This window comes from Hetaerina americana, unplaced genomic scaffold, assembly GCF_022747635.1.
Source record: "Hetaerina americana unplaced genomic scaffold, ioHetAmer1.1.p SCAF_10, whole genome shotgun sequence".
Classification (NCBI taxonomy): Eukaryota; Metazoa; Arthropoda; class Insecta; order Odonata; family Calopterygidae; genus Hetaerina; species Hetaerina americana.
The window spans coordinates 13132763-13141129 of record NW_027286070.1 but is presented as its reverse complement, the minus strand read 5'-3'; the positions used below and the strand labels follow the sequence as shown (position 1 = coordinate 13141129).

Below are 8367 nucleotides of genomic sequence, written 5' to 3'. Positions count from 1 at the left end.
ATATTCATATCTTGAATAGGTATTTTTATGATGATCTAGCCTTTTTTTTTTAAAAAACCCTCCACAGAATTTTTTTCTGCTCTGTTTTAATTTTTTATTGCTGCCACTTCTCTTACGTTGGGTATTCCGAATTACTTTTTTGGAAAAATTCACCTTTATTATAAAAAGAAGAGGAATGTTTTTATCAGGAAAACTTGGCAACTTGGAAAATTTCGCGATTCAACTGCATTGAAATGGAGAAAGGCAAAAAGTGATTTAAGAAAAAACTCTACCAAAACACAATAACCTATTGAATATGTTGAATAAATGAAGTTTTAATTGCTTGAGGTTTAAATAGAATATGGCCAAAGTAAATGGAAACTTTAAAAGAAAAGGATTCAAAAATAACCTTATTCGTTTGGGAATGGGTAGAAAAGGACCCTATCGTGGAAGAGAGCCTTACAAAGACATTACAATACAATGTATGCAGCTATTTTTTACTTAAATGCAAGGGAAAAAGGCAATGGCAGGGCCTCCTTAGCTCAGTGGTTAGAGCACTGGTCTCGTAAACCAGGGGTCGAGAGTTCGACTCTCTCAGGAGGCAAATAATTTTTACTCTACTATCGCTCCTAACCCTATGAGAAGTTTATGGCAGCAGCATACTCCCTTTGGAGGTTATTTTGCCAATTAGACCGTTAGAAGTGTTAACGGATTGTTTGCTTGGCATTAGTCGTACCGAGTGAGTCGCTTCTTTAAATGTGAAAATACTCGTTAAGTGCATTAAATCCAGAAAAATGTTAATTCACGAGCCCTTGTTGAATCTGTCGAGCACAATTTCCGAACATTTTTTCTCATTACAACAACTCATTTTTGTACTTTTGATACAACAACAAACATTAAAGCTACCTTCAATCAAACCCCTAATGGCATAATGCATTTGACAAAAACACGCAGTAATCAATCCAAATGTTGGCTTGTTGAGAGAGGACAGAACTCACCAAATACTTAACCGAACTGCCTGTCACATTTATGCATCAGAATCACTTCCTTTCCCAATTCCGCATGAGGCATTTTATGGAGATCTCGTGCATGAAGAATCACACAGCTGGGATAAACCTTACCCAGAGGCGTCGACCGGAACCTAAAACTGGCCCTCTGGTCAATAGCTTAGCGGTTTACCTATTCGACAATCATACCCTATAATGATGTTGATAGACACATGTTTTAAATGTACGTGTTTTTATCTATTCATTCAATGTGTTTATGTGTAAGCTCACAAATACACATCGAAGGCTGGTCCCCTGGCACCTCTTGCAACGGTCTTGCAGCGGCTCTCTGGGCATAGCATAGATGAATTTTATTCTGAATGGTAGGAGCATCATTTCTTCCCTCTTTCCAGTGAATTACGTTTTATTAGGTATTGTTGAATGAATAATTATGATAAAATGAATCTGAACTAGTGCTGCAACTTCTTCCCGGCAAAACCCGTCCGGAGTGTTAATCCGAATTAGGAGCTTGATCAATAGGGCCCGCCATTCAAATGCGCTGCATGCGTTCGGTCCAACACTCAGTGCCATGACATAGGGGAAGTGCCATTCTACGCTTTGATTGGTAATTCAGATTCATTTGTCAGCGCTGCAGCGTAAGTAATCCAAAGTTAAATGGGTGGAGTGTCAAGCGTCATTGATGGAATTCAGTGTCCACCACAAAGGAAACAGTCTGCATAAGATCCACTCGTAGGCATTAATCGATCAGCGTTGAATGTATACGAGGGCATATTCAAAAGATTCCACGAAGACAAGGTTACACAATCGGAAACGAGTATCACTAAGCCCAAGGAGGGCACAATCCATGGTGAAGGGACTACACCAGATCCGTAAGTACGTCCGCCCTGCAACTAGTCTACAGCAACATTGCCTTCGGATATTTTTTGTGGCTTATGGTGACAACCAGATAATGCAAAGGTGGTGGTGCGATATTTTTATTTATTGATGACGATGCGAGATTTACATGTGACAATCATATTGCAAATGTCAATTTTCTGAAAAATATTAGAGTATATTTATCATAATGTAACAAGCTGATTGTCTGCTTGTAAATGAGAAATTTTCCTCGTCAACGCATATTTAATCATCCACTTATTCCTGGAATTTATGTGCACTCGTTTTTTGTATGCGATACATTTAGAATTACAGTGGAACAATATTGATTCCTTCTTTAGTCTCAGCAAGTGTCTCAAAAAAGTAACAACGCCGAAGATTCAGATTAAAAATCTTACCTAATGTAATGCAATCTTATGTTCATCGCTCCCGATGACGCACGCTATATCGTTTTGAGTCAGTTGTAAAAAAGTATATGTTAATTTCATTTGAAATGATGGCATTTGACTAGATATTTTCTTGAAAAGTCAAACTTGTATCTGGTTATAATCTATTAAATATTCAGGTATGAAAAAACGTTATTGGCCAATTTTGGGGCTAGTAGTGAGTAATAGAATGTTCATATGAATGATTTAGTGGGGAGTATTACCCTTAGGAGAGTAAATTTTGATGGCATGCTTCAAAGGACTAAGAAACCTCCTACCCCAAAAAGACGTCAAATTCTAGTCCAAATGTATAAGGCATACTGTATTTACATAATGATTCACATTTTATAAAGAATTCTTTCTTCTTATATGAAGTACATATCTGGAAAATATTTGACAATGACAGGGGATTCGAGAGACTCTGCGATTCTTCTACTTTATGGTATGCATTTCTTTGGTGCTCGTGTCGGGACGATAAGCGTTAAAGAAAACTTAGCGGAAGCTCCTTCTAGCATAAAACGTACAACTGGATTTAAAAATCAAGAGTTTTCCTATGGGCATACTTTTACGCCCTCACCCCGTGAAAAGCCGTGATTGCATGCAATGAGTTCTATAAACCTTGGTGAATGTCCTTCATTGCCAAATAAATTGTAAAAGGCAATTTGAACCTATTTTTTCTGGATATATATGTTTTTTGGTGTCTCGGAAGGTATGGCCAAAGTAAGTTTAGGTACTTTGACAGGCTTTCAATGAATGGAGGGAGGAAATGTGTGGAGTTGAAGAATTGTTTATTGTAATAAAGATTTCACAGTATTTATAAAGTGTAGTGTTAGGTGTGGCTTATTAGTTTAGTAGTACTTAAGTGGTGGACCCATCAAATACCTACCATGACCGGTGGACTACTCTAAATAATAATCAAGATTGATAATGCTGGGTGTCCAAATGCAGACAGCCTCAAGAGTCTCGGGAGGTTTTTAATCCGCCAGTGCCCAGAGGGCATAGCAGTTTGGGATGGAATTTAAGGTTCCGTTGGGCAGGGGTATTTCCTCCCCCTCGGCTCGTTGCGAACACCAACTAAAAATTAGAGAAAACTCCTCGACCAGCAGCACGGAGAGAGATATTTCAAGTCATCGCAAACTTCGTCATTCGACCCAATTTCTTCGCCGACGCCTGCGCCGGCTTCAACACCTCCGTCGTGTTTACTGATTGCTGAAATTCCTCGTCCTTTTAGGAAATTAAACCCTTAAATGAGAGTTCACGCTAACCACCCGGTTCCTGCTCTCCTCCTCCACCCTCCTCCCGACACCTCTTCCTCCCCCCCCTTCACACTCCTCTCCCCCCTCTGCCTTTCCGCATTCCTGCTGTGCGAACATCCCTTATCGCTTCTCCCCACTCGCTCGCATCCTTTGACTGCTAACCTTTCGTCGCCTGGGTGACGTAATTTGGATACGTTAATGACAACCCGTTGGGGAGACTCCACAAAGGGTTTCCCATTACCGCGACTTCATTTGATCTTGTAATAATAGACTGTGAGTGTGTGTCACCCTCCCTGATAGCGTGCCATTCATGTAAGGGATAGAGAGAGTGAAACGGGCATTGGATGGCTAACTTAAGAGCAACTGCTAGTCGAAGTAAGCTGATCACAGGGATTACGTTACGTACTGTGTACATTTTGAATACTCGATTTCCATTTCTCCCTGGGTAACGCTATAGCCTATACTGGGCTTCGACCATATATTTTAGCATTTAGCCGTAGTTTCACTTGTGCTTAAATTATAATTTCCTTGAAATGTACTAGTTTTGACTTACCCGGGAGGTGAAAAGATGGTAGGTAGATTTTTTAAATGACTATATTGCGGCGGGATTAAGACTTCATAGTCTTTTCTTCGAATTAACCACTAGACATTGCGAATGCATTGACGAAAATTACTAACACTCAAGCCCTAGTTGGAGGAAAATCCACCTGGACGTGAATCGAACGAGCGACCTCTAGGTTGACAAGCAAGTATGTTATCCCACCACCACAGGGGCCGACAAAGATTGATAATAAGTGGACTATCGGATAATCTCTGTAGTGTTCCCTTCAGGTGTATTATTTAGGTTTTTCTTCTGCCATTTACATTGAATTACAATATGAAATACATTATTTCACTTACAGTTGAAATGTATAAAGGAAAGAGTAAAACTGATGAAATAGATTTAGACATAGCAAGCGATTAAATTCAGAAGGGTATTTAAGGAGTGAAGGACTCGAAAAATTAATTCTGCATAGGCAAATTGTGGTATTGCCGAATCTGGAGTTATATGATAAACACTGGAAGTGGGGTGTTTAATTTAATTTGTATGCAAGTGTTATCATATGTGATACACATGTTCTATTTTTATAGAAGTAAATCATTAGCCGTTCGAGATAACACTTAAAATACGATACCATGCATTTTTAAAGCAATGAATTTTATCTCATTTATTAATTTTTTGGGAGGATTTTTTCGTGTTGGTAATTAATATTCCCCATGAAAGTTTTCCATAATGGTTTCAATTAAAGGAACGATTATAGCATTTGAGTTAATAAAAATGATTAAAAATAAATTGAAAGAAGGGAAGAGTTATTATATCCTCGCTGGATTCATCAGTTGTAGGAAGGTCGTCGCCACTTCATATTTGTTCCCAGGGGAAAATACAGGCTGTATTGTGGCACCAACCCTCTTTTCTTTTTCTTTGCGTATCTCCCAACTGGGTACGCTCAGATTTCCCTTTTTTCCCGCCAATGGACCAGCCTTTTGTCCAGGTAGAGACTCCTTTTTTCACCACTCGACACTGCTGTCTTCCCTTCCTAACGTGATATCAAGTGTAAAAGGATGGGAAGATTCTGTTGTCGTGAGAAAATCAGCTTTTTCAAAAAGTTAAAAACAAAAACATACCAACGGTAGTTAGTGAGATGATTTCAAAATATATTTCATAGTTGTAGTCCGTAGCTCTAATTTTTATGCCACGCAAAAATTCGGTTTTGTAGGGAGAATCTTGTCAGAAGATGCTTCATTATCCCCTAAATTAATTTTATTCTTTAAAAGTATTCCAGTCACTCCTATGAGTGGCAAAGAAATATATTTGTCGTACACAGAAAATACTACGGGAGCGTACTCTCGGTAATTGTAAAAAAATTATATTATTTTGTACTCGAGTGGTGTAAAAAAACCGTGCGAATGTTTTATTTTCTTCAAAGTGCAATAATTATCAAATTTTGTGCTGAATTTTGTAAACGGCATTATATGTAAAAATAAGCATATAAAATAGATAGGGATATAATAATTTGTTAATCAGTTGGCAATTAAAACAGTGATTTTATTCTCCGCTGAGCACCATCTACGAGACCAATAGAGACGGAATGCAATAGAAAAAGAAATATTAAAAAATGATTCAAGGATTGTCGTTGAAGGACAGGATTAGAAATAAAGAAACGAGAAACCACCGTAAAATATTGTACATTAATAAATGAACAAGTGGTTGACGAAGTTATTGGGGCAAATATGCCAACAGAACCGAACCTTCGCTACATAAATAGGAAAATGAAAACTTCAAGAGAACAAGAAAATTCATCTCTAAACGATGCGCAAAAAGCAATCACCACCATTCGTATACCTGATTATACGAGGCAGGGTCCTTACAATAAGTATAGGGGCTGGTTCCAAAAATCAAAATTTATTGCAGTTATCATCACAATTACTTAAAAATCTTCCAAATATATTCCTCCTGCATCGATACACTTTGTTCTGCGCGTCTGCCACTCGTCAAAAGCCCGCTGGAAGTCGGTTTCCGGAATACTGTTGAGAGCCTTTGTCGTCGCCGCTTGAACCGTCTCGATGGAGTCGAACCGATATCCTTTGAGATCCTTTTCAGCTACCCTTAGAGGTAATAACGTTGTCGATGAAATCTTCATCTTCCTGGACGGAGTCCAAAAATTCTTGCGGAATTTCCACCTGCGACAGTTTTTGTTCCTCGCTCAAGACTTTCGGCCTCAGCTTCGCGCACACTTTCCTCATCGCAAGATCCTCTGTTACAATGGTGTGGACGGTTCCGACTAAAAGGCCGGTCTCCTCACTGATAAGGGCGATTGGTAAACGCCTATCAGAGTCCAAAACGTTTTTCACTTTGGCCACCTGAGCATCGTTTCGAGCGGTCGTCGGGCGTCCAACGCGGCGCACGTTTTCGACGAGCTTCCGGATTTCTTCAGTTTAACGCAAAACTTCACAGCGTAGCGTTGCTCGACGGTGCGCTCCATGCTGGCGCGACGACATTACAAATAATCACACGTTACAAAAATCCACCTCCTGTTCTCAACGCATGCCCGCAGACGACTGAACTAAATTCGGTCTGAGTGGTGGGGGTTCCCCCTACCGACCTGACTGATTAGACCACCATCCACCGCTCCGTTGAGGCTACAGCGAACCAGTCACGATGCTTATTGTACGGACCTTGTATATACATATTATATATATATAGTATTAACACACACTCACACATATGTGAGTTTGTACGGCGTGTGCATTTTAACTTAGCACGTTCAACTATGCCAATATTATACGTAGGATTAATCGTAATTAACAGAAATGGCATCAGTCATCATGTTTCATTATAACGAATTTGTAATAACTCAAAGATTGTAATTGTGCGTAATATTATCAGGTGATAAAAAATTATTAATTTGTCCGTGATAATCAGCTGTCACAAAAATTTTTTTGAAGTGCACATTCTTTCACTTCGGTAAAATAGTATGAAATATTCGATAATAAATTCGGCAATAAATAAAATTCGGCAATAAATCAGTAATTCTTGATGCCACGTAAAGTATGTTATTATTGTTGGCATTTACCGTTTAAGGTAGGTTTTGATGGACACAAAATATACAACGATACATTTTATTACCTCCACTAACAAAACACAGCCCAGCATCCTACACGGCAGTGAATACTTTTTCTATTTTACATTCTCCCTTTCTCCTTTCATTCCATCCAGCATACTAATCCCATTCCTACACATTCCTCGCTTGCTAACTTCAACATCCCATCTCCAATCAAAATGCTCTGTATTCCATTTGTTCTGCCTTCTTGGAATTTCTCCTGATAAATCACTCACTTCCTCACCATGCTTCGCATTGCCTCATTTGTTTTCTTTTTGGTCCATTTCACCTTTACCATTTTTATCAACGCCCACATTTCAAAATCTCACAATCTACCAACGTCCATCACTTTGCCTTAGCAGCCATGTTTCCGCGCCTCACAAAACCACGCTCCATCTAAAGTTTTTCAGTAAACTTTTCTTAACAACCTTTTTCAATGTCCCCGTCACTGCGTACCTCATCCCTTTGCAAGTTTCTTTATAAAACGAATTATTCTCTTATGTCTCTATTATTTTGAAAATTTTGGTCCAAATCACTTTCAGGATAGGTATATTGGTTCATCTACTCTATTTTTTGCCCTCGTATTGTGATATTTAACTTACCCATCTTTTTTCTCAAAAACCTAATAACTTTTGTTTTTTTCTACATTTATTCTCATCCCATATTTATCAAACTGATTCCCTAATGCGCTCGGAAAAAGTGTGTTAAGCTATCCCGTGGCTAAACTACAGATTTATCATCCTTAAAGCTAACCGATTTTAAGTTCATTTCGACTTTTATTTATATCTCCGATTCTTCCCATACCTATCTTACTAATTCCTCAAAGTTCACGTCAAAAGGCGAGTTGAGACACTTGCCATGCGTCTCTTTCTAGCACAGGTCATCCTAATCATCCAAATCTGGAAAACAAACAAATACATCATGATTGTGTTCTGTGTTCCTTTTTATAAGTGACATCATTACTTTTATGGCTTCTCTTAAGTATTCACGCGTGATTAACCCATGCGGTTTTGTTTCAAGTTCCCTTTATGGCCTTTCTATCTCGCCGTTAAATATGCATGGATCTAAGCTATTCTCATCTACGTCATATTGTTTCTATGTCGCAGCTTGTTGGCCTAATGTCTGTGCCATAAAAATATTTCCTCTATACATCATTTTAAACACTCTTGAATCTTTCCTGGATGAA

At 38.7% G+C, this 8367-nt stretch overlaps 1 non-coding gene across 1 annotated transcript; it reads left to right on the top strand.

Moving 5' to 3' along the window:
- The first annotated feature begins 510 nt into the window (after window positions 1–510).
- On the top strand, window positions 511–583 carry TRNAT-CGU (transfer RNA threonine (anticodon CGU)). Its single transcript has one exon. It is a non-coding gene; the product is annotated as a tRNA-Thr (tRNA).
- Window positions 584–8367: the final 7784 nt, after the last annotated feature.